This window comes from Sturnus vulgaris, chromosome 28, assembly GCF_052056855.1.
Source record: "Sturnus vulgaris isolate bStuVul1 chromosome 28, bStuVul1.hap1, whole genome shotgun sequence".
Lineage (NCBI taxonomy): Eukaryota > Metazoa > Chordata > Aves > Passeriformes > Sturnidae > Sturnus > Sturnus vulgaris.
Genome location: NC_142270.1, coordinates 3468817 through 3487328, shown reverse-complemented (window position 1 = coordinate 3487328; position 18512 = coordinate 3468817). Strand labels below are relative to the sequence as shown.

At 45.1% G+C, this 18512-nt stretch overlaps 1 protein-coding gene across 2 annotated transcripts in view; it reads left to right on the top strand.

Moving 5' to 3' along the window:
* Positions 1-18512, top strand: part of LRRTM4 (leucine rich repeat transmembrane neuronal 4) — a 204552-nt gene that overhangs the window by 89124 nt on the left and 96916 nt on the right. The window lies entirely within an intron of this gene.

Genomic DNA, 18512 nt, shown 5'->3' with positions numbered 1-18512 from the left:
TTGATTTCACTCATGGATGAGGATCCTTTCCCCATCCTTTCCCCCTCCCTCATGGATGAGGATCCTTTCCCCATCCTTTCCCCCTCCCTCAGGGATGAGGATCCTTTCCCCATCCTTTCCCACTCCCTCAGGGATGTGGATCATCTTTCCTTCACCAGTGATCCCACACTGGCCCTGGGAGTGCTGTTCAGTGCAGTGCAGAGTCTTGGATTATTTGGAATTTATTTCTCCTTGCTCATTCCATCCCCTCCCCAAGCCCTGAGCCAGGCCTGGATGAGTTTTTGACCCAGACTGAGTTTATACTCACAATTTACTCACAGTTCTTTTGCCTTCTGATGCTTCCCCCTTTAATTATTCCCATTTCTCTGAGGCTCCATTCTTCCTCTCAGCTGTCAAGCCCTTAGAGAGGGTTTTATCCCACTAACTGTAATAACATTTCTTTTTCTCCCTTTACTGAAGTTGCTGCTTGAATCATGCTTGCTTTGTTCTCCCCAAATAAAGGAGGATGCTAACAAGGCTTTCCAGGGTGCAGACATGCCCTAAATGCACGTTGGAGATGTTCTTTTGAGTCTGAAGGAGAAGCAGAAACTGTATTTAAAAAAAAAATAAAACCAAAACAAACAATCTCCCCCCCCAAAAAAATAAAAACCCCCCAAACAAACAAATGAACAAAAACCAAAGAACTAAAAACAAACAAAACAGAAAAACCCCACAAAACAAAAACCCCACAAAACCCTCACGACCTTGGATTGTCCTTTAGCCCATCAGGCTTTGGTTTCTTTGTGCATTAAAAGGGGAGTTGGAAGAATTCCTGTCAGGAATTTCCAGCCCCTGGGAGGGCCAGGATTGCCTTTGCACAGGCTCTGCCTCCCCAGAGCAGGGTTTGTTCCTCTCTGAAAATCACTGAGACAGGCTCTGGACCCAGAGTTAGACCCAGATTTAGATTCAGATTCAGATTTAGACCCAGATTTAGACCCAGAGTTAGACCCAGATTTAGATTCAGACCCAGATTTAGATCCAGATTTAGATTCAGATTTAGATTCAGATTTAGATTCAGACCCAGATTTAGATCCAGATTTAGATTTAGACCCAGATTTAGACCCAGATTTAGATTCAGATTTAGACCCAGATTTAGACTCAGATTTAGATCCAGATTTAGACCCAGCTTTAGACCCAGATTTAGATTCAGATTTAGATCCAGTTTTAGACCCAGATTTAGATCCAGATTTAGACCCAGATTTAGATTCAGATTTAGATCCAGCTTTAGACCCAGATTTAGATCCAGATTTAGATTCAGATTTAGATCCAGATTTAGATTTAGATTCAGATTTAGATCCAGATTTAGATCCAGTGGGACCAAAGCTGCAGTGAACCCCAGAACCTGCTGCTCCCCTGGGATGCCCAGGAAATTCATTAGAAAAATGCTTTATTGCAAATTTTGGTTTGTTTTCCTCTTCTGAGGGCAAATTGATGAAAGCAGTGTGGACAGGGGGCCTTTAATAATTAACATTTTTTGCCTCGATCTCCTGCCTTCCACATCTGGGAGCTCCGAGGTGAATCAGCTTTGATGAAATGTTCTCCACACCTCCAGAAGGTTCCAAAGCATCCTGCTGCAGATATTGAAGATGGGATTTCCAAAACCCCACCTGGCTGATGTGCTCTGCCTGCACTTGACAATTCTCAGTGGTCTGAACGTTGTTTGTCAACCTTGCCCTAAATTAAATTGTTGCCTCGTGTGATGATCAGGCAATGGGCAGAGGGAGGCAGCTCAAAAAAATCCCAGTTCTGATCCTCCTCACCCAGTTTTTTTTTTCCTTCTCTTTGTACAACCACTATTCAGTGAATTGAAAGAAAAGAAAACACAGAAGAACAAACAGGGAATTCCTCTCAGCTTCTGAAAGTGCAGAATTAAGAAAAAAAAAAAAATACAAAATGCAGAGCCAGGAAATTGTGAGCCAGAAGTCAAAGGCCTCATGCAGATGCTACAACAAAGTTAAAGGATCTTTTCTAGGAATCAAATGGAACAATTCCTTTGTGATGTTTCTGTTCACCAGGGAGGGTGGGCACAGGGTTCCCTTCAGGCCATGGCCTTTCCTATCTCTCTGTAAAGCTCCCTGGGTGGGAAATAAATGAGATTTTTGTCCTAAGCAGAATTTTTAATCACAGTAGGTGCTTAAGAAAGTGGTGTTTCATTCATTTGGAGCTTCCAGCGCTTGGAATTACCCTGTAGCAGGCAGTGGGAAAAAAATAAATAAAATAAAAACTGTTTGCTTGGGTGGAAATATCAGTAATGTGCTGAGAACGTTTCAAATTGCATTGAAATGAAGTTATTGGGAATGAAATATTGAAATGATGGAGAATGAAACCCTAAACATTTTTGTGACAGAGTTGGATCTCAGAAATCTGGGTCCTCATCTGGAAATTGTTCTTGGGCCCATTTTAAAAGATTCTTTAATTGCTCTCTGAGGACACCAATAGGACGGTCCTTTATTATTAACTTTATTTACTCCAGAGATCTGGACATTCCATTTTACAGATTTCCCTGAAAATAATGAATTTCTCCTGCCTGAATGGCAGTCAGCTTCTTCCTTGCATCCTTCTTTTATTCTGTTTTTCAGCACCACAGACCCCTGCTTGCACCAGCATTTAGGGATTCTCCGAGCTCCTTTTCACTCTGGGCATTTCTGCAGCTTCCAGCTGCTGATGTTATTTCTTTTTTCTTCAGGGAAGTCCTGATCCTGAGGCTTAGAGGGGTTTTCAGTCCTCACAGGGGCACACAGGAGACATCCTGTCACAGCAGAGATCCGAAATAGAAGGAAAATTTTAATAGGGGTCACTGAAGCACTCACCACCCTGAAATTAATCTGAAATACAGGCAATACTGTCTGGGTGGATCAATGGTCCCTGGAAAAAAAACAAAAAACAAACAAAAAAAACCCCAAAACCCAACCAACCAAACAAAAAAACCCAAAACCAAAACCAACCAACCAAACCAACCAAAAACAAAACAAACAAAACAAAACAAAAACAAAAAACAAAACAAAACCCCAAAACAACAAAAACCAACAACAACAAAACAAAACAAACAAAAAAAAACCCCAAAACAGCAAAAACAAAAAACAACAAAACCAAAAACAAAAACAAAAGCAAAAACAAAACAAACAAACAAAAAACCCAGTGGTCTCCTGGAAGTCAGTACCAAAAAACCACAAAAAGCTCAAAAAAACCCAAATTTCTAAAATCCAACATTACAGCATTTAAAAGACACGAAGGAAATGGGGTGAGGAATGAAAATCAAGAGATGAGGCAGCAGATGCTGTGGGAATGGGGGTGGAGCTGCTCCAGGAGGGTCTGCTCAGGGTGGGCTGTTCTCAGGACACAGAAACACAGAAAAAACAACAAAAAACAGCGCTGGGGGCGAGCTGAGCTCCCTCAGGGAGCCAAAAAACACCCAGGGATGCAGTGGAGGAGCCAAAACTGTGCCTGGGTTAATTCAGAGCAGCCCTGGGGATGAAGGCAGTGATGTTCACCCCTGAGCTGTGTCTGGGGGGCTCAGAGCAGTCCTGGGGATGAAGGCAGTGATGTTCACCCCTGAGCTGTGTCTGGGGGGCTCAGAGCAGTCCTGGGGATGAAGGCAGTGATGTTCACCCCTGAGCTGTGTCTGGGGGATTCAGAGCAGTCCTGGGGATGAAGGCAGTGATGTTCACCCCTGTCCTGTGTCTGGGGGATTCAGAGCAGTCCTGGGGATGAAGGCAGTGATGTTCACCCCTGAGCTGTGTCTGGGGGGCTCAGAGCAGCCCTGGGGATGAAGGCAGTGATGTTCACCCCTCTCCTGTGTCTGGGTTAATTCAGAGCAGTCCTGGGGATGAAGGCAGTGATGTTCACCCCTCTCCTGTGTCTGGGGGATTCAGAGCAGTCCTGGGGATGAAGGCAGTGATGTTCACCCCTCTCCTGTGCCTGGGTTAATTCAGAGCAGTCCTGGGGATGAAGGCAGTGATGTTCACCCCTGAGCTGTGTCTGGGGGATTCAGAGCAGTCCTGGGGATGAAGGCAGTGATGTTCACCCCTGAGCTGTGTCTGGGTTAATTCAGAGCAGTCCTGGGGATGAAGGCAGTGATGTTCACCCCTCTCCTGTGTCTGGGGGATTCAGAGCAGCCCTGGGGATGAAGGCAGTGATGTTCACCCCTCTCCTGTGTCTGGGTTAATTCAGAGCAGCCCTGGGGATGAAGGCAGTGATGTTCACCCCTGTCCTGTGTCTGGGGGGGCTCAGAGCAGCCCTGGGGATGAAGGCAGTGATGTTCACTCCTGAACTGTGTCTGGGGGGATTCAGAGCAGCCCTGGGGATGAAGGCAGTGATGTTCACCCCTGAGCTGTGTCTGGGGGATTCAGAGCAGTCCTGGGGATGAAGGCAGTGATGTTCATCCCTGTCCTGCCCCTGAATTCCAGCCCCAGGGAACGGGGGATGAGATGTGAAAAACGAGGTTCACCTTCCTGGTAAATGTTAACAGGTTTAATTAAAGACAATAAGAGACAAATAATAAAGCAAACGATTTTAAAAGCGGGTGCTTTAGCCAAGAGCACACCCTAACTCAGGAAACACTTCTTTAAATGCATCAACAATGCATATTCATAGCCCTTCATGCATTATTCAAATCCCCCCCCAAACCTGTAAATCAACATTTTTTATTTCTCCTTGTGGCTCCATGCTGTTGGTACTCCCTGATAACACAAGATCAGTAAATTCTTTCCCTGGGGTTCTGGTGTGTCACCGATAATCCAAGAATGTGAAGAGTTTTCTGATTATCTTTTTTTTTTAACCATTCCCTGAGTTAGTCACATGAACAAAAGCTTTTCACATCACCATGTCATAGTCCAAGAAAAAAAAAAATCTCTTTATCACATTACTATTTCAAAGTTTTGATAACAGCAGAAGAAACCATATTCATGCAGCAAGGTTCTCCAGCATGATACATAAAGCATTCATTTTAACATTTGTGGAAAGCCAATAATGTAACATGCAGTTATAAGAGGAGAGCTGAGGGCAGGGACGTGGTGAAACCTTCTGTAAATCACAGCTGGGCCCAGCTGTGTGGACAGCAGGGAGGGCTTGGCCAAACTGGCACCTCTGGCACCTCCTCCAGTCTCCTCCTGGGCACATTCTCTGCTCCCCGTGGTTTCACTGAAGCCCTGAGGGCTTTTGTTGAGTTCCCCCTAACCTAAATTGTTTTTTTTTTTTTTTGAGGTATAGTCACAGAAATCTGAATGGTTTCGGTTGGAAGGACCTTAGGGGTCACCTAATTCCATGGGCAGGGACCTTCCACCATCCCAGGGTGCTCCAAAGCCTGGCCTTGGACACTGCCACGCCTCCAGGGGCAGCCACAGCTGCTCTGGGCAGAACGATGAGAAAGAATGAGCATGAATTTAAAATAATCAGTGGGACTGATGCTTTCTTACAGCTCCTGGCAGCCTGGTTTTATTTAGGACGGGTCCATCCCCCAGGATAATCTGTGGTGCAGCAGCCCCACCTCATCAGGGTCTTGATGCTCCAAAAACAAACATCTCTTTTTTTAAATTTTTTTTTAATTTTTTTTTTTGTCCTCTGCAGCTCAGAGCTCCCTGAATTGTGTCCTGTGTGTCACGGGTGGCTCATGGAGAGCTGGCTCTTCCCACAACATCAGCTCCTGCTCCTTGTTTTCCCCAGGGCTGTGTTTATCTCAGATGTTTTTCTGAGTGTGGCTCTGTCACCTGAGAGGCTGAGAAAGGAGAGGAGGAACAGAATTGTTCCTAATGACACAACAGCCACGTCCGGGAGGGGAAAATTCCCACTAAAAGCGTGTGCAGTGCTTAGAAAAAATTACTAAAAATCTTCTTCTAATCCTCCTCAAAGATCAATCTCTTAATCTTTCTGACAGTGGAACTGACTAATCACCTGAATAGGATTTAAAGGCACTGAGACACTGACAAGATTTTAAGCTGGGAATAATTTCCAGGGGTTTTATTTGGTTTGGCTGCTCTTAATTGTCCAGCAAAGCTTCCCTTTCTCCATTTCTTGATTTATCATTTATTCCCCTGGAAGTAGAAATGAGAAAGGCAAAAAGCTGTTCTGGTGTTAATTACAAATGCAACAGCTGGAAAACTGTTCAGGAGATAAAAATCACTCCAGACTTGGTGATCATGTGGATTTTTGAGGTCTGTTTTTAGTTAGTTTTAGTTAGTTTTGCATAACAAATACAAGTCTGGAACCTCAGGCACTGCACTCGAGTCTCCTTCCCCATTTGGGAAAAGAGTTTCCTGCTCGTAACACATTTCATCTCTTCCTTAGGAGATGATGAATTTTGAATTGTCATTATTATTTTTTTTTTCTGGGTTTGGTTTTTCCCTTCTCTCAGCAGCAGAGCTGTGTTTGACCTGGGTGCCCTCAGCAGAAAAATCTGCTGGAGTTCCAACGTGGTGCACACCTGGACCTGCCCGAGACCCTCAGCCAGTGAGGGAATCACTGATTCCATCCTTGGGAACATTTCTGAAATACTCCAGGATTATGATCCAGGAATATTTCATCATTATTATATTTTATTATATTTTATATATAATATAAATACATTATTATTTAATATTACATTATTATTCTATTATAGGAATTTGTGCAGACTGTCTCTGTTACCTCCTCACACTTCAGGTGTTGTGAGCACAGCCCTGCTCGCAGTGATGCAGCTTTGGAGGGTCACTAAAACAACTGGTTAATGGCAGAAATCTTGGATTTTTTGGGGATAATTTGGTTGGCCTCACATAGCAAAGGCCTTTCTGAACACAAATTTGTGATAATTTTACATATAACCCTTGAAAGGATAGTTATATTTAAAATACAAGAGATGTCAAGAGAAAAAGAGGAGACTTGCTGAAAATTAAATTGCAGGTTAAGCACGGCTTTATAAACATAAATTTAAAGTGGCTCTGGGGGCCAGGTAAAACATCCCCAGCACCATCATGAATTTAATGTTCAGGTCCTGAAGGAACAGCTCAGTGTTTGTGGGGATTGAAGGAAACACTGGATGGGAAACTGGGACCAAACTGAGCTGGGGCTCTCTGACATTTCCAGGGAATTATGGATCCATTCAGTGCGAACTACAAGGAGGAAAAAAAAAATAATAATTTCGGGCCTGCTCTGTTTCCTCAGCTTGGAGTAATTTCTGGAGGTTTCTGAGAGAATGTGCTGCAGATTTCCTTGGGAATGGCCAAGAGCTTGGAAGCACAGGGAGGCCTCCTTGGACCTGGGCAGCTGAAAAATGCTGCAAACACCTCTGGGGGAATCATGAACAGTTTTTGCTTTCTTAGTCTGGATAAAACATTTCCTCCAGAGCTGGATCTGCATCCCTCTGAGCCTGCAGTTAAAGCTTTGAGGTGTGGCAGTGAGGGACAGGTGAACACAAACATTGAATCTGTGCCTGCTCGACCCCTCTTAGCCCCAAGAGATTTGTAATGGAGAATAGATGGTGCAGCGTGGAATGGGTTTAAACAATCCTTTCTTCAAGGTGCTGGAGAATAATGATCATAGTTTATCTTATTCCAACCTGATTTCGTGCATTTCAGTTGAAATTTTCAAAGAGCCACATCCCCCCTGGACACATTTACACAATTTATGTGTAATTTTTGTAGTATTTTAACAACAAACCCCACCAGGGTGGATGTTGAGAGCTGTTCCACCAGTCCCAGGAGGAAGCTGGAAATACAACTGTGGATGGTGGAAGTTCTCCCCTTTCTGCTCCTGCTTCCCACCCTCTGCACCTGCACAGGTTGTTGGAAAAGCAGATGGAAGATCTGGAATGGGAATGGGCAGGGATGAGTCAGTTGGAGCCCTGAGAATTGTTCTGGTCGTTTTCCTCATTTTCATTCAAACAGAACGTGGTGGAATTGTAATTTCTTTCCATCTCTCCATCTCCAAACTGGATGGAGCTCCACGAAAAATGTGTTTGCAAAGGTGAATCTGGCTCTAGGGCAAAGAAGAAATGGCAAAATTTATGTGGTGAGTCCCCTTTGCAATAGGAAAGAATAGAAACAGGTTCCAAAAAAAGCACACAGGCACCTAATGAAGGTTTCTTAAAGACTTTTCCAATCATCTCAGGGAATTTCAGATCTCCTACTGAAAAGCACGTGGGAGCTGGACAACCCCAAATGCATCATGCCCTTGGAAACGGCATCAAAATGTGCAATTACAGACACCAGAACACCTTTGTGAACTCGGCTGGCTGTCTCAAACATTATTCCTGAGGTGATTTATTTAATCCTGTGTCACTCCTTGCTTGCCAGAGTAAACAACTCCCCAGGATTTTGCAAGGAGGCTGAAAACACCTCGAGTTGAGCCTTCCCTGTGTGCCTGGTGAATTTATTCCACCTTCCCTCGGATACCTGGCCCCCTTTTTTCTTCCCTCCAGCGCCCAGGCCCTTTCTGCAGCTCCTGTCAGCACTCCCAGCTGAACAGAATAATTTCCCCTGCCTGGCTGACAGCAGCTGTCATTAGGAAAATTGCAGGGCCAACTGTGACAGGATTCACACAATGGGGGAACTGGAGCTCGTGGCAGGCTCTGAGGAAGCCCAGGCTCCTCAGCACATCCTTGTCACTCGGAACACGAGCTCATCTCCTCCCCAGGAGAAGTTGGCAGATGAGAAGATTATTCCTGACAGATCTGAAGCAGCCCCCATGACATCCTCCAACAATAAAAATCTCTGCCAGGGGCTGGGGTGGGGAGAGAGGGGGAAATGGTCTAATTAAAAAAATAATAAAAATTGTGGTAAAAAAAAACAAAACAAAAAACCCCCAAAACAAAACAAAACAAACAAAAAAAAAAAAAAAAACCAAAAAAAAAACCAAAAAAAAAAAAAACGGGTGAGTGCTTCAATTGAAGGGTTCTCAGAGTTGGTGGCTCCTGGTTTGGAATTCATTCCTCATTCCCAGCTGTTCATGATCCAGGGATTTGCAGCCCTTTTCCTGCAGGATGTTCCTCAGGTTTGGAGGCTCCTTGGAGCTGGAGTTGGGTCCCTTCGTGCCCATCAGCAGGAGCTGTTTGGACATCAGGGTTTCATGGCAGCAACGTGCCTGGAATTGTCCTGGGATTGCCTGGAACTCTGGAATTGTCTGGAATTGTCCTGGGACTGCCAGGAATTCTGGAATTGTCTGGCATTGTCCTGGGATTGCCTGGAATTCTGGAATTCTCTGGCATTATTCTGGAATTCTCTGACATTGTTCTGGGACTGCCAGGAACTCTGGAATTCTCTGGCATTTTCCTAGAATTGCTGGACATTCTGGAATTCTCTAGCATTATTCTGGAATTGCCAGACATTCTGGAATTCTCTGGAATTATTCTGGGATTGCTGGATATTCTGGAATTCTCAGACATTATCCTGGGACTGTCTGGCACTCTGGAATTCTCTGGCATTATCGAATTCTCTGCCATTATTCTGGAATTGCCTGGCAATCTGGAATTGTCTGGCATTGTCCTGGGACTGCCAGGAAGTCTGGAATTCTCTGGCATTTTCCTAGAATTGCTGGACATTCTAGAATTCTCTGGCATTATCGAATTCTCTGCCATTATCCTGGAATTGCCTGGCACTCGAATTCTTTGGCATTATTCTGGAATTGCTGGACATTCTGGAATTCTCTGGCTTCTGGAATTCTCTGGCATTATCTGGGATTGCTGGAAATTCTGGAATTCTCAGATATTATCCTGGGACTGTCTGGCATTCTGGAATTCTCTGGCATTATTCTGGAATTGCTGGACAACCTGGAATTCTCTGGCACTCTGGAATTCTCTGACATTCTGGAATTTTCTGTCATTATCCTGGGATTCTCTGCCATTATCCTGGGACTGCCTGGCACTCTGGAATTCTCTGGCATTCTGGAATTCTCTGCCATTATTCTGGAATTGCTGGACATCCTGGAATTCTCAGGCATTCTGGAATTCTCAGGCATTTTGGAATTCTCTGCCATTATCCCAGGACTGTCTGGCACTCTGGAATTCTCTGGCATTCTGGAATTCTCTGTCACTCTGGAATCCTCAGGCATCCTGGAATTCTCTGGCATCCTGGAATTCTCTGGCATTCTGGAATTCTCTGTCATTATCCCAGGACTGTCTGGCACTCTGGAATTCTCTGTCACTCTGGAATTCTCTGTCACTCTGGAATTCTCTGGCACTCTGGAATCCTCAGGCATTCTGGAATCCTCAGACATTATCCCAGGACTATCTGGCACTCTGGAATTCTCAGGCATTCTGGAATTCTCAGGCATTTTGGAATTCTCTGCCATTATCCCAGGACTGTCTGGCACTCTGGAATTCTCTGGCATTCTGGAATTCTCTGTCACTCTGGAATCCTCAGGCACTCTGGGATTCTCTGCCATTATCCCGGGACTGGCTGGGCTGTGGCCATCCCTGGGGAAGGGGAGCCTTTCCTCTGGCAGGGGATGTGGCTGCAGGGCTTGGAGGGTGCTCAGGTGTTTCATCCCTTTGGGGGAGGTGAATGTCACAAATCTTTCCTTCATTAATTGGGTTTAATGACAATTAGGGAGTTTGTCCTTGTGAGAAGAACCAAACCCCAGAGATTTCTGCCCTCCCTAATCTCAGATTTCCCAGCCTCAGGTGCACACAGGGCCCGAATCCAGGGAAGCAAGAGGCACAAAGGGCTGAAATGTCCTTGGCAGTATTTCCAGTATTTCCACTTTATCCTTTCCTGTGGCATCAGAGCTCTTCCAGCCCATCTTGAGCCCTGCTTCCCTTTCAGGGCTGGTTTTTCTCACTCTTTAATCTTCAAGAGGGATAAAATCCCATTTTTCCTGACTGTGCTCCTGCTGGGGAAGGAAGAACCTTTTGGAAACGTGGCAGGGATTTGTGCCTTGTCTGGAGTCTAAGAAATCCAGAATTCCCTTTCCTTGTTTTATTGCCATGCCTGGATCATCCTCCTCAAAGTGGCACAAGAAATCATTAAGGGATGTAAAAACTGAGGGTGCTGCATCTTGGATTCTGGTTTTGTTGTTTCAGAGCTTCTAGGGAAAAAAAAAAAAAAAAAAAGATTATAAATGTTCCAAGCTGTGTAAATCCAGAGTGTCCAATCAGTGTCCTTTGGGATCCAGAGCTCGTTTTGACATCCCCAAAATGCTGAAGGAGAAAAGGCTCCACATTTAAAACCCTTCAGTTGCAGCTCCTGAAATCCTGAAATGCTGCTGCAATTCATGGAATCCTGGAGTGGGTTGGGTGGGAAGGGACCTGAAATCCCACCCAGAGCCACCCCTGCCATGGCAGGGACACCTCTCACTGTCCCAGGGTTAGTGTTGAAACACAAAAAATGCCCCAAAATGCCCTAAAAAAACCCTGAGGAAAACAATCAGCAAAAAAAAAAATAAACTGGAAAACCATCAGCAGAAGTTCCAGCCGTGCTTCCATCCCTGCCTGACCCACAGCAGCTCCAGGAACTTTTTCCCTTCCCTAAATCCCTGGGAGGACTCTGCTTTTATCGGGCACTGCTGACCTGAACCTGGCAGGTTGTGTTTTACACCACACACTTGAAATAAAAAAAAAAAGATGGAAAATATCCCAAGCCTGGCTCCTCCAAGCCATCACTGCACAGTGGGAAGGAGCACACGTGTCCTAGGGAAGAGTTTTCTGTCACAACGTGCAATTTCATTAAAACTTCAAGCATTTCATGGAAAACATTTCTCTGCTGGCAGAGCAACTTTATAATTCAAAACATCTTGTTCGAGGATTCCCACTTCATTCTGAGAATATTCTGATATTTGGTGCTGTTGAGATGGAATAATTTTGTTTTACCATTTACAGTGAATTCATTCAGTGTTTATCTCCAGTGAACACATCACTCTGATTATGTGGGGGGTTTATTTTTGAACGTTTACCCCACAAAACAGATTTGGTTTGTGTTTGGTTGAAAGGGATGACAAAGCCCCTCGTTCCAGCCCTTCCTTGAAACACACACCCACATCCTGCAGGGAATTCCAGCCCCTGTGCTGCTTGTTCCCAGTTTTTGGGGATGCAGGTGGGGATTTTGGGTCGGTCTGGGCTGTGCTGGAGCCACAAAAACCAGGGAATTAAAGGAATTAAAGGAATTAAAGGCTTGCACAGACAGGACAAAGCAGAGTCAACAGAAGTGTGTCACTCCAGCTTGGCAGCAGTGCAAGCCCGGGGTCCTTCTAAAACAGGAATTAGTGCAATGGAACCAGTCTGGGTGTTTATTTTAGACCAGTTAGAACCAGCATCAAGCTGGTGGGATCCTGTGGGAGCAGCTGATCGGGGCTGAGCCAGGCTGGGAGAGCTGGGGGGGATCACCTGGAGAGGAAAAGGATCCAGGGAGAGCTCAGAGCCTTTTCCAGGGTCCAAAGAGACTCCAGGAGGGCTGGAGAGGGGCTGGGGACAAGGGATGGAGGGACAGGACACAGGGAATGGCTTCCAAGTTATGGAGACCGGGATCTGAATGGGATATTGGGAAGGAATTCCTGGCTGGGATGGAATTCCCAGATTTGCTGTGGCTGCCCCTGGATCCCTGGAAGTGTCCCAGGCCAGGCTGGAGCCCCCTGGGACAGTGGGAGGGGTCCCTGCCATGGCAGGGGTGGCTCTGATGGGATTTCAGCTCCTTCCAACCCAAACCATTCTACATTTCTATGCCAATTCTCATCCTCCAAAAATGTTCTTAATGTATCCATTCTTTTTCTCAACGTTATTCAGGTTTTCTTTTTCTTTTTTTTTTTTTTTTTTTTTTTTAAGAATAATTCATATTCAGTGCAGAATGGTTACAAAGTGCAAAACTCATCAATTATTCAGGTTATTTATGCAGATTTTAAAGTCAGAGACATTATGTGGCTTTCTCTCTTTTAAGAGAAATTGAAAAGAGATTTAAGGGGAGAGGAACATTTTCCTGAGCTGAGGTTGGAGTTCAGCTCTTTGGGATTGTTCTGTGTGCTTGAATTGTTTGGGTTTGCTGTGTGTTTTCCAACCCCCCTTAGAGAAGTCAATAATGAGGTGACTCAAACAATCAGGCAGAGCTGGAAGAGCACCAAAACCCACAGGATTTGGATAATTCCTGGTGTCTGACCCCGTGGGCTGAGCACAAAACAGGGACACAGCAGCCACCAGTTGAATTCCCAGCTTGGATTTTCCCTGAAATGATTTTACCCTCTCCTCTTTATTTCCTTGCAAACCATTATTATTATTATTATTATTATTATTATTATTATTATTATTATTATTATTATTATTATTATTACAATTGTTATTATTATTACAATTGCTATTATTACTAACGATAATTTCCCATTGTAGAGGTGTTAATTGAGTTAATTTAACCAGCATTCAATCAGCTGATGCTGATATTTGGATCCAATATTGATCAGGGCCCAACCATTCCCTCCTGGCAGGTTCTGCCTCCCAGTTTGTGTCCAAACCCCTGCACTGGGCAGAGATCAGCCCTGGCTGGGATCCTGCTGGGAAACTTTTCTGTATTCCAGCCCTTCAGGTGAGAAACCCCAGGTATCAGAGGCACAGACCCCTCTGTTGGTGTTTTTTAGGGCCAGAGCCTGGCTGGGGACAGGTGAAGCAAAGAATAAATCAGTGAGTAGGGTGACAGGGACAGGAAACCCTTCCCTTCTCCCAGAATGATAAATCGGCAGCTGAAGGAACAATTCCTGAGGCTGGGAGTGCTGAGGGGGACTGTTCATTATCCAGCTGCTCTGGCCTTGAAGTGATTAAGATCCCATTCTGTATCGAGCAACTGGAATTGCTCTGCCTTGGATAATTGTGTTTGTTTCTCCCTGTTAAATTTACAGGCTCTTTTATGCCTTCTCCCCATGTGCTGGCGGATTTTCCAGGGCAATTTGCAAAAATAACCCTGATTGCTCTTTCAAGCCCCTTTTCAACATGCTGTCTGCAAAGGGAAACCTGATAAAAACCAACTCCAAAACGGCATTTGGAGCTGACAGCTCGTGGTGCTGCTCTCCCACATCCGTGTGGTTCCTGTCCTCTGCAGTGGGATCATTAGCTTGGAAAAATCTCTTTGTCCTCAACATTTGTGCTTGTGCATGACCAAAAGGTGCCTCGATCACTTTATAGAGTGGCAATTTGCTAAACAATGCAAAAACACTCGCATTTATTTGTAAACAACACCCAATGCCTGTCTGTGGATTTAACAGCAGCAATGGCTGCACATCCCTGCCCATCCCAAGGGAAAATTCCCAGTGGGAAAAGCTGCTCAGGATTGCTCTGGCAGTGCCCTTGGCCCTGGGAATGATGGACAGAGCTGCTCAGGCTGGATGGGCTTTGGTTTCATTTCTGTGCATGATTTATTCTGGGCCCTGCAGCATCCAAGGGATCCCAGAGTTTCATTCTGGCAGCCTGGGAATTTCCTGTGTGGATGGTCCAAGGAGGTTTGGGGGCAGAAGGGAGGTAGGGGATGAAATCAGGGAATGAAAACGTGGCAGGAAAATCAAATAGAGTCAGAGTTTTGTATAATTTAGAGCTTTGGTGGAGGCAGAAAGGAGCTTCAGGAAGCTCCACCACCCATCACAGCCAGAGCTGGGCATTGGATTCTTTAAAATCAGCCTCCAGTGCTTCCCTGGAGGGGTTGTGCCCCATCCCTGGAAGTGTCCAAGGCCAGGCTGGAGCAATCTGGGACAGTGAAAGGTGCCCTGCCCATGGCAGGGGTGGCACTGGATGATTCTCATATCCCATCCAAACCATCCCATGATTCTACGATTTAATTATAATATTTGCATGTTTCTTCTGGGTTTTTTTGTTTGTTTTTTTTTAATTCTGTGTGTATATTGTGGGGTTTTTTTGCTTGTTGATTTTTAACCAGATCACATTTAGTGACCCACAGATGTCACTTTCCCCTTTTCTGCCCCTTTTCCTTCCCCTTTCCAGCCCAATCCTCCCTTTTGGTTTATTTTTTCCCCTTTTTTTAGCAGACTAACTCTGGATATTCCCATTTTTGCTTCTGCTGGGCTGGCAGGGTAAGCCCAGCTCTGCAGCAGTTTGCAGGAGTGAACCCAGTGACAAGAAATCAATCTTGCTAATAAAATTAGCTGAGTTTCACTTACTCTTTCACACAACTGGAGACCAACTCATCCCCACGAAGGCAGTTTTATGGCCTGATGTTCTAATGGAGTGTAAACCAGCATTAATTGTGTGGGGAGGGCCAGAGATTGGGAGCATAAATCCCCTAAACCTCTGCTGGGTCCCTGCACATCAACCACGTGGAGATTTGGGAAGGGAAAAGGAATTTTATCCTGCATTGTCAGTCAGCTCAGAGAGAAATTGGTGTAGTTGATGCCTTTAAATTTCAGATTTTGTATATTTCAAACCCTGTTCTGTATTAGTGTATAACTCTAAACTCCATAGAAAGTGTCAGCTACTTTAGTCTTTAGTTAGCAAGTTAGTTTAACTTACTTAATTAGCTACTTAATTAGTCTACACTGTGATTTTGGTCACACAAAACAATCCCTCTAGGCCTGAAATTCAAGGACACTCCATTGCCTCAGGCCCCAAAAAGTACAGACAAAAGTGAGTTATGGGGGAGCAAACCCATAAATTCCTTCATTACCCAGAGCTGTAATTGGGGGATTAAATCCTGATATGTAAATGGACCAAACTTAAAATTGTCTGAAAAACTCGTGACCATTGTCCATTTTGGGGTGCAGCCCTTTGAAGAGGTTTTGCCTGCCCTTCATGTACCTGAAGGCCCTTGAAGAAATAAATCTGCTTTAATTCTTTTAACTTTCTCTGGCCTCTGTTTCTCGGTAAGCCTGACAAAGGTACCACAGTCAGTAAAAATATCCTGGAGGAGCAGAGTCCCCAACTCTGCAGCCTCAGCAATGTTGGTGTGTGGTCACTGCACAGAGAAAGGGCAGCAAGACCCAAAAAAGGCCAATTTATTGTACAGCCAGCCCGGATTTAAAGTGTGTCAGTGCAGCCAGGACAGCACAGGAGCTCATGGGACAATTGGGAAAAACATCCTTGGGACAGCACCTCAGGATGTGTCCCACGGGAAAGACACCAGGGGTTAATGTTGGTGATGAATTCCACTCTGTTTGTCACCGTGTTGTCACCCTGGGAGACTCCTCCCTAACTGAAGCTGCAGTCAGCTTGTCAGCCTGGGAATGGAGCTGAGAGTCAGGAGAAATCCAGAATTCCCAAGCTGGGATTCCCCAGCTCTGTCAATGTGTGTGTCCACAATGTGATTGCACTCAGTGCTCTGAGGTGTCTTTTCCAACCCTGATGATCCCCTGACATTTTGGGGCACTTGTGTTAATTGTGACCCTTGATCTGCTGGGGGATTTCGTTTATTATTTATTTATAGTTTTTTAACACTCTGGGCCTGCCTATATATGCAGACAGAGTCATCTCTTCGTGGTTTTCACAGAGCTGAGGGCTTGAGAGGCTTCAAAGGTTGGCAGAGGCTGCTCAGAGCAGCTGGGGCTGCCCCATCCCTGCCTGGGATTGGAGGCACTGAAGGGACAGAACAAGGGAGGGATGGCTTTAAGCTGAACCAGGGCAGGATTTGATGGGATATTGGGAAGGAATTCCTGGCTGGGATGGAATTCCCAGAGGAGCTGTGGCTGCCCCTGGATCCCTGGAAGTGTCCCAGGCCAGGCTGGAGCCCCCTGGGACAGTGGGAGGGGTCCCTGCCATGGCAGGGGTGGCTCTGATGGGATTTCAGGTCCCTTCCAAGCCAAAGGAATTCAGGATTCCATGTGCTGGTTTCAATGGGATTTGGGGAAGAAATCTGGGATGTCCCTGGATCCCTGTTCCAGGCCCAGCTGGAGCAGCCTGGGACAGTGGGAGGGGTCCCTGCCATGGCAGTGGTGGCTCTGGATCATCTTTAAAATCTTTTCCATCCCAAACCCTTCAGGGATTCCAGTCCCTGCAGTGCCAGCAGGGAATGTGGTTTTGGGTAAGAACATCCTGTCCTGGGAGTCAGGCTGTGCAGGTGAGGAAGGAGAGGTGATTCCTGCCTGGTTTATTGGTTGTTTAAAAGATCTGCATTTAAAATCTGTTTTAAAAGAGATCTGTAAAATCTGTTAAAAAAAAAAAAAAAAAAAAAAAAAGAAGATGTGTTTTAAAAGAGATCTGTAAAATCTGTTTAAAAAAATCTGTTTTAAAAGAGCTCTGTAAAATCTGTTTTAAAAAAAGATCTGTTTTAAAAGAACAAGAGCAATACTGGGCTCCTTTTCACCCTTTCCCTGGAGGGGTGTAAAGCTGGAGGATTTATTGCTCCTGCTGTGATTTATGGGATACAGGGAATGGGGTGATGGCCTCACTTTAGTGCTGACATTGAAAAATCCTCCTGGGCACTCAAACCAGCTCTGACAACTCTTCCCCCCTCCATAAAATAATCCTGAGGCTCAGTCCCACCATTGGACAGCACTGCTGGGTTTATATGGACAAGAAAGTCGAAAAAAAAAAGATATTTTTTGTGATTTTTCCATCATTTCTGATCTCAGATGGGCGAGTGCTTGGGCTGTTTCTGTGCTTGGTTTGTGCTCCTGACCTGTGTTTATCAAATCCTGCTTCTTCCAGCTTCTCCTCCGTGCATTTCCCAGTTTTTCCAGTTGCTGTCACGTCTCAGTGTGGGGGCTGATGGCTGAGCAATTCTTTTTATTCTCCCTCGCACATCCTTGGAGGTTTTGTGTGAGTTCTATGTGTTTGTGTTTATTTTCTCTCTCCCAGAGCTCTAGCTTTGTTTAGGCTGACTCTCCCTTCTTGGGGGGGGGTAAAAAATACCAAATAAATTCCAAAATAAATCCAAGATTTTGGACCCATTTAAACGCGTTTTTCTCATTAAAAACCTGTTTTATTTCAGGAGTAAACCTGAATTTTATTTCTCTTGTCTGCACACTTTGCTTCTGACTGGTCAGTGCCTGGCATTAAATTTTTTACTCACTGGGCTCCCTTTTCCTGGGGAGTTTATGGACACAAGGGAATAACGTGGGAGGAAGAAAATCCTGATTTTCTTCTTTTTTTACAGTTTAGCTGCCAGGGCTGGCAGCATCCCTGTGAGCCAGGCATGGAGTGGGTGCGTTCTGGGGCCAGCCAAGCATTTTCCACATCATCTTTTTTGTTATTTGGGATGGTTTTTTGTTACTTTCTGATGCGTTTTGACGTGTCCTGATGTCACAGAAAGCTCAGGTTGCAAATCGCTGCTCTGGGGCAATAAAATGATGACTCGAATGAGTTCTGGGCAAATCTTTGAAGGGTTTAGGGGAGGGAAATTTGGCTAAAACCCCAATTAAATCACGGGAGGGATAAAGCAGGGGGTGGCTATTTTAAATACGCTCAGTTTTGCCTCTGGCTGTGTCAGGATTGCTGTCACTTGTTGGCCAATGTAAGATTTTAATGGTTAAACTCTGTCCGTGGGGACAGGAACGAGCTCCTTCAATCAAGAGGGTAATTAATTCTCCTGACAAGCCCTGCAAGTTCTCCATTGAGATTTTAGCCCTCGCAGAGATGGGATTTGACAGTTTGC